The sequence below is a fragment of the Chenopodium album genome, chromosome 15, assembly GCF_948465745.1.
Source record: "Chenopodium album chromosome 15, dcCheAlbu1.1, whole genome shotgun sequence".
NCBI lineage: Eukaryota > Viridiplantae > Streptophyta > Magnoliopsida > Caryophyllales > Amaranthaceae > Chenopodium > Chenopodium album.
Window position 1 is genome coordinate 3,421,871 of NC_137848.1, and position 8,946 is coordinate 3,430,816.

The following is an 8,946-nucleotide window of genomic DNA, read 5'->3' on the forward strand; positions in this document are numbered from 1 at the left end:
CCCTTAACCAGTCAATTATACTGTAAGTTCCAATTTCCTAAATAACATCCTTTGTTAGGGTAAGTCTTGTATAAATTTATTATCATAAAAATAAAATGGGAAAAGATTCAATAGAACTTACAGTCTAAAATAAAAAAGAAAAAGACAAATTACTTGCAGTTATCTGAAATAATCTGTTTCATGCAAATAATCAAATAACTAACTGTTAAATATGAATTGCCTCGTCTTATGAATTCATGATACTCCGTGATTGAAATGAAATAGATTAAAATTACTCGTAATTCAAAATTTAAATTGTAAAATCAATTGAAATTATAAACAGTTAAAATAGAATGAAATTCCTTACCGTAAACAGCAATGCCTCAGGATTTGAAACTCTGTTATTGCATGCTTGATTTGTTCCATTGTCAATCAATTCGTCTAAGAGATTGAAGTCTTCAAAAGGTTGAACTTCCAAGTATAAAGATCTATCTTCGGGTAAATCTATAGAAAGTAGCTTTATAAGTTTGATGACGTAATTTGACTATTAATATGACAGCTAAATCAATAGAATCGAGTAATAGAATATTCCATACCTTAACTTTGAAAATTCGGTCGCAGAGTAATAATGATGCAAACGAGATTCAATATCATCAACAAAGATAGTTCAAAATTCTTTACAATGCGGTCACAACGTGATGACGATGCAATCGAGATTTAATTGCCTGCATTGATCAAAAGATTTACGTGATGAATACTAAATACATTCAAATTGATCAAGATATATAAAAGAAGAGAAAGAGATATAAGTGACGATTAATTACCAAGCAGCTAATCAATTATATCTATGCTCACCTAAAATATTGGTACTGTATAAATTATGAAATGTAAAAGCATTATTTTTGGTAACGAATGAATGATAAATACGAGTGCATTGGAATATGGTAAAAGATATTTTGGTGCCAAGTACACTGGTGGTTATTATTAAATAAACAAGTGTCACCACTTTAGTTAGTTTTTTTGGTACGTGTTCCATTGCATGGGAAACGAATCCAACGATAATGGTAATTCAGTAATTCACTTATTTTGTATTCGGTGAGACGGTGATGCTCTATTTTTAATTTGTCCAACAAGGCAAGTACTTAGGGTAATACATTTACACGTGTTGCCGATTTATTTAGCATGTCATCTTAATTAACATAAGATTAATTAAATTTCTTCTAGGTTTTTTCCATGGAAAGATTTTTTGGTTCCTTCTGGGGTTTTCTTTGGAAGGGTTTTTCTAGCCTTCATTGTTAGATTTTTTTTCTGCTTTTTTTTGAAGGTTTTTCTTCACTCTTTTTCTTTTCTCTCTTTCTCTTTCACCTCTTTTCTTCTGATCTCAATTGTAAATTTTTGTAGGGATTTCCACCGGTGATAAGCCCTAAAAAACTTTTTAATTGCTTTTAATAAATGGATCCCATCTTTATAATGATATTTATTCAATTAGGGTTAGTTCGTGTGCTAAAGTTTGAACATTTAGGGTTTCATTGTCTCCGAAAGTATCTACAAGGTCATATGAGTTTTTTCACCCAAAAACTACTCATCCATAGATCTCAAGCCAAATTAGTGCTAACTCACATATTGTATTGCTTCGGACGAAGTTTTTTATTAAGGCGATCGTTGATCGAATCTGCGATGTAACTAGTTCTAAGGTGATTTGTACTTGTGTTGAAATTTTAGATTTTCTAGGAATTGTTTGTAAGTGTCGTTTGGCTATCTTTCATTAATGAAATCCTTTTTCTTTTCGTCAAAAAAAAATGGATTAATTAATATTAATAATGATATTTCTTCAAAAAAAATTAATAATAATATATGTAGCCTTTAAATTCTATATAAGCATTAAATATACTTCGTAAAATGAAATTAAATTAAGAATTCATAAAATCACATACAAATGGATGTAATTTATGTCAATCTATCATCAATATCATTCTCCTTAATAATACTTCCTCCATTCTTTTATTATTGCACCACTTGTCTTTTTAGGAAGTTTCACAAATATTGCGTCATTTCCTCTTTAGGAAAAAAATTATTTGTGTTCACACTATAAATACCCACCCTTACTTTTTAGTTTATCAATATGCACATAGGCAATTTTGTATTTTTACCTTTCTCTCTCTTACTTTTTTTCACTACCAAAATATTTGTACCCAACCCCGATGGTGCAATAATAAAAAAAAAACGGAGGAAGTATAAGTTGGCAAGATGAGTTTTTCATTAAATCCGAAAATATTATCATTTGGGTGTATGTAAACATTGGAATGTTTGGATAGGGTGCATTCTCTTATATCTTAACAAAGCCTAGTAGCCTACAATGAATACCACTTATACCAATTTATGCTTGCATGTTTGTTTTTGAGGAAATGTTTAAAAATATATTAGGCATTGAATAAGAAGCAAATCCAAAAAAAAAAAAAAATTTAAAAATGCAGCTATAAATCTACAATGAGTCAATGAATACCAAATGTGTGGACTGAGAGTATGAAATGCATCATGATTTCAAAAGGGCTGGAATTGGGTTCAAACTTCAGATCTGTATCTTTGGGCCTCCTAGTACATGGAATTTCTAGCTTCTTTTTAACAATAACAATAAATGTAACGTAGGATCACCAAAAAAAAATGAGGGTGAGTGATGTAGACATGACTCAATCTTGATACCATAGTTTCGATTCTCAAACACTTTACCAGCTAAGCCAATCAGGATTATACTACGATCTATTCTCATAATAATTTATTTTTATAGCAAAAGTAGAATGCATGTATGTGATGATCTAAAGGAAGAGAAGGAGATGGGAAAACATTACCAACGAGCTTACATTAGTTTTGAAGACTGCAATTTGTGATATCTTGAAGATGTTCTTGCATTTCTATAATGGGTTGCTGGAAAAGTTGATGATACATAGTTGGAAATTGGAATTTTTTTTTAGATTTTGGACAAACATACCACTTTTATAGTTTTAAACTTTAACAGTAAACTTTAGTAAGAGAATCATTCGAATAAATACGTAGTACAAAGTAAAAGATTATAATAAATTTGTTAAATGATTATAGTCGACATCTAGAAAATTGAAAGTGTTGCATGTTGTGTTTGGCTATGTGTCTATTAATGAGTGATTTAGTGTCAAGGTTGCAGAGCAACAACTGTCAATTGTCCCTGCTTTTTGGTTGTTACTTGCTTGGTAGTCGGCACTCAGCACTACCATCTTTCTGTTTATGGCGATTACCTTATTTATGCTCACGTGGGGTGATGGGGGAGGTGTTACACAGCTTAACTTTGGTCAAGGTATTATAAACACTTTTGTGGATTTTATATACTATATTTTTTCTGTTTTTTTATCGTTGCAACAATTTTACTTTTACACTATTTATGTGTTTTACTTTGATTAAATTTGATAAAAAAATAAAAAATAAAAACTTTGATAATTTATAATAGAGAAAAAATATAGTCATGTGAAAACCTGTTAGATTCGTCTCGATGTACACTATTTTAATTAATACTCCATATCAAATGTTTATAATTTTTACATATTGGTAATTAAAGATATTAACAATTAAAATCATGCATCGGCAAGCGTAAAGTTGAAGTGTTGCAACTATTAAAAAACAGGGGGAGTATTTGATAAAATTGATCCAATTGAAAATTTCGTTTTACAAAATGATACTATTTAAAAGTGTAGTATTTTCACCTTATTAGATATGAAGTTATTTGAAGGGAACTTATTAGATTTGATTAAACCTAATTGGAACATATTATACTTGATTAAAACTTATTAGACCTGATTGGAACATATTATACTTGATTAAAACTTATTAAACCTCAAAAATCGGTGTGCCCATGACACATGTCAGGCACGTATTGGGCACCCAATCAAGACTCGTTTCTTTAGGGCACAACTAGCCTTTAGGCCCGTTCGATGCACAAGTTGTTACTTGGGTTAATTATTTTCATATATAGGTATACTTTTCAAAAGTTGAAACTTTTGATATAATATACGAAGTAATTGTTTCATTGTTAAAACTTAAAAAAAAAAAAAATCAGAGTAGAACCATCAAAGAAGATGAAGGAATTTGGTCAGGTAAAAATACATGAAGATTATATTGTGGGATATGAAATGACATATTAGTTTAAGTTATATTTTAAGTCTAGTAAATGAAAAGACAATTTCTATTATAATTCATATGTTTATGAAATGTGTACTAATTATGATAGAAATAAAACACTTCATTTTCTTCCTTGAATTTGCAAGTTATAGAATGAATAAAGATTTAAACAAAAATATTAAGGGAGGTGATATGCGACATATGGAGTAATGAGTGACTTGTGATGATATGTGTCATGTGAAAAATATGTGATATATGTTTTTAAATACTAAATATAGATAGATACTTTAGTGCAAGCAAAACAAGAACACTACAAATACCTCAATAATTAATTTGATAGAACAGGTTCGTTCAATACAACATTCAAGGCTATTGCCTAAAAAACGCTCTAACTTATCTCTACTTTCTCTCTCTGAACTTTACATTTCCACACACTGGTTGATCATCGAAGGCAAGTATTCCAACAAGCCTCCATTATTTTGCAAGCGCTCATGCTAGTCGACTGCAGTACTTTGGATCTATCTCCCAAGGGATTTAAATTGTGACTTAATCCGACTAAAATAGAATGATCTATTCCCAAATTACCAATCTAACCCAAATTGTGAAGTGTGTTCCTCTACAAAGGCTGAGATGTTAGCAGTTATGCGTGGGTTGGCTGTGGCTTGGAATGGGGTTTTAGAAAGTGTTGGTTGCAGTAGACTCCGAGGTGGTGATTCACTGATTCGTCTTTTTGCGGAGGAATGTTCCTTTACCTATCCTTATATTCATATCATACCATACCATTTGTGAGTCGGGATGGTTGAGATGTGAGATTTATTCATTGTTACTGAAAAGCAAATTGAGCGGCAAACTGGCTAGCAGATTAAAATACCTTCGTCACAACTATTGCGGTTATATTGGAGGACCTTTGAGGGGTGGTTTGGCCTCATCTTGTTCCTGGGAATACGACCTAGCTAGCTAGTAGTTTAGTACTGTAGTTTTTTTTTTTTCTTTCTTTCATTGTCTTTTATTATTTGTTTTTGGTGTAGCTCTGTGAGCTTTGTTTTTGTTTATCTTTTGGGGCTTGCCCCTCTTCTTCACAAAAAAAAAGAAAAAATAAAAAGTTTTTATTTTTATTTTTATTCATTTTTTTATTGGTATGATCATTAGGGGGTTTGGATAGAAAAGGAAAAAAAAAAAAGTTTTTTTTTTTTTTTTATTTTTATTCATTTTTTTTTATTGGTATGATCATTAGGGGGTTTGGATAGAAAAGGAAAAAAAAATGGTTTTTCCTACTTATAAAAAGTTCAAAAGAACTCTTATGAATAGTGTGATGCCTTTTTTACCCCTAAAATGTTTATTTACTAATATACCCATTTATGTCATATTAACTTATTAAGTGTGTTTATGGCCTTTATGATTCTCATACTTATTTCTCCTCTTTAGTCTTCCTTCCCTTTCAACTTCCAACCTTTTCAAACCCCCTTTTTCTCTCTCCTTCCTTCTTTACTTCCCTACTCTCGTGTTCTCTCCTCATTGAAACAAATGAGTCCTCCATTAAAGCGTTTGGTGATGGCTAAAATCCACTTTGTTACTGTTTTCTTAAATTAAAAAAAAAAAAAAAAAAACATTCACGCACACGAACCCATCGAAATCACTCCCTCTTGTGTTTTACTTACCTCATCACCTAATTAGACATTTTCCTTTTAAAACTTTCTCCGTTAATTTTTAGTTGCAACATTTTAACTTTCACGCTTGTCAATGCATAATTTTGATCTTCCGTATCTCTAATTATAGATGTGTAAAAAATCTAAAGATTAAATATTTAAAACATATATATAGAGATGAATTTAATAAGATCCCACATGACTATTTTGCCCAACAACAAAAAAAGTCAATAAAAATAAAGATTGGTCATAAAAATGTGAATAGTGTATATATAATTTCAAGTGTTGCAACTAAAAGTGACGGAGGATATATATATTATACCTCGTAACAAAACCCATATTACAACACAAAAAAGCTTACAACTAAAATATGAATAGTGTATATATATTTTTAAGTGTTACATTTCCGTATCTATGTAAGGTATCATAACAAACTATTATAACTCGATCATTTAAACTAATTATGTCGTGCGCGTTGCGCGCGTAAGCTTTCCTATTAATTGATATAATAAGTTTAAATCCAAAAATAAAAAAAGACAGAACAGCCCTTGGGCTTGATTGTGGGCCGAACTAACGATTGGTGGATAAGCTAACTCATTGGACCGCCTAATTTCATTGACGCAATGCCCAACCATCATTACACATCACACGCACACAATCACACAAATATCGATGCCCTTGATAGTTGATACGGACCCCACAGTATGAGTCACGAATTAACAGCTTTGTTTCCTTTAACTCTAAATATCCTGCCCTGTATATTCATGAATAACCATAGCATTGCAGTCTAAATTTTTGAGTAACTATATTGCTTTTGATGGTGCACTTGTCCACTAGACAAGTAGACATGTCTTGTCTTATTTCCTTTTTGTTTTCGGTTTTATCATCGTCGTTTATTAATCGTATATACTACCTTCGTTTCATATTATTTGCAATAATTTGACATGAACTAGAGAGAAAAATTATCTAACCATTGCAGATAATATGAAACGAAGGTAGTACATAAAAGTTTTCAAATTCACCATATACTTTTAAATTTAATAAAAATGGCATAAAATGTCCAAATTACTGATGTTAACTACGTTAGTCATTAAAACTAATAATACCATTAAGAACACGAGTTAGTATTGATTTGGTAAGTAAAACGGTCATTTAGAACAAGAGTTAGAAAATGAATTATAAAAAGAAATTGTAGGACTTTGTTTACTATCTTCATTTCATATTTTTTGCGACTTTTGTCAAAAATGGATGCTACACATTATTTGCAACTAATGTTTTCTTTCCTTTTTAGGTTGTAATTTCTCTATATCTCTCTCATCGTCACATGCATTTCTATTTTTCTCTCTCTATCTTACACTCACAAACAAATTTTACCTAGGAATCTGTGTACCCTTTAAAGTTATAAAAAATGTGAAACAGAGGTAGTACTAAAAAGAATATTCGAGTAAATGAATATACATAGTAAAAAAAGATATTTGAGATGGTAATTAAAGGACGGGAGGAGTATTATTACTTTGTGAGGGAGTTACACTCCTTTATTCTATCAAAATACGAGTATGTTTAGTACGTTCACGAGTTGATTGCATTAGCAACAAAGAAAAATGTGAAGTGAGAGAGTGATTAAAAACTAGGAAAAATTATGTTTAAAAAGCTTTATTGATGTATTAGATATAAAATGAAATTGGATTGAGTTTAGAAAATGTCATGTTACAAACCAAACAACATTTAGTTATCCCACACTTAGATTCTCACCGTATTCATTCCATATATTCTCCTTTTTTTTTCTTTTTTTTATTACTTGTTCTACTTGAATTTATTCGCTAGTTCATTCAATTTATTCACTTTTTAGGTCATGTTTAATTCAACTTATTTTAGTGGATATCAACTTATTTTAGTGTACAAATTAGGTCAAAATTTGACCAAATTATTATTATTATTATTATTATTATTTTTTAATTTAGATCAGAATATGTGAAATGAAAACAGCCTAGCTTGATCTTTGGCGTCTCTGTAATCCTCAATCTTTTCCCTTTTTACTAACCAGCTTAATATTCTCACCAAATCAAAGTCACACACTCTTGACTCTTCATCGCTATACCTTTTTTCTTCGCCTACCACTATAGGTCGTTCCACTTAATTAGTGCTTGATACCTCCTTATCTACATTTGATCAAGTGTTACATTTTTCTTTTATGGAAAAAAAGTGTATTTCAAGAATGTCTCTCTTCTCATATAATCCCACTCAAATCCACTACTAATTTTTTTTTTTTTTTTTTTTTTTTTTTTTTTTTTTTTTTTTTTTTGCAACAGTTTGACTTTTACATTATTTATGTGTTTCACTTTGAATAGCTCAGATGATTTATAGCTATGTAAAAATATAGTCATGTGAGAACTTGTTAGATTTGTCTCGATTTATACTATTTTAATATAAAATGTTTATAATATTTACACATTGGTAATTAAATATATTAACGATTGAAATCATACATCGACAAGCGTAAAAAGTGAAGTGTTTCAAGTATAAAGAATCAAAGGAAGACCCTATTCTTTTGAGTTTCTACTATACTTTGTTGAAATCTGCTCTGCTATGCACTGTAGTGTTGTAAGTTGTTGCTCTGCTCTACTAACTCCTACTATGCTTTGTCCTGATTAGAATCTCAAAAGAAAATGGCCAAATTATTTATTTTCTCTTACATATATTAATTTTTTACAAACTTTTAACCTCAAAATCTTTATTTTATACCTTACTATCACTTTCACGTACCTAAGTCAATTAAATGAAATTATGTGGTAATGAAAATGTAACAATTAAAAAGAAGAGGGAGTACAACTTTTTTATTTGCACCCACGTCATATGATTGATCTACATTATCATTCATTAATCTCACTTTACCTCAAAAATAGGGGAAAATCATATGGATCAAATATTTTAAAAACACTTTTAGTGTAACAAATTGGGCCAACTTACATACATTCTTCTTCCTAGGGAAAGTGCAACAAGTTTATTAAACTCTCCATAACATCTCATCTCTAACAAGAACCCATTTTACAACCACAAGATCTAATCTAACCAAACTTTTAAAAAAATAAAATAAAAAGCCAACGTAATAAACATTATACACAAAGATAAGGTCCACGTCAAGTAGACCCCACACCCTCTCTCTCTAATATTGACTACT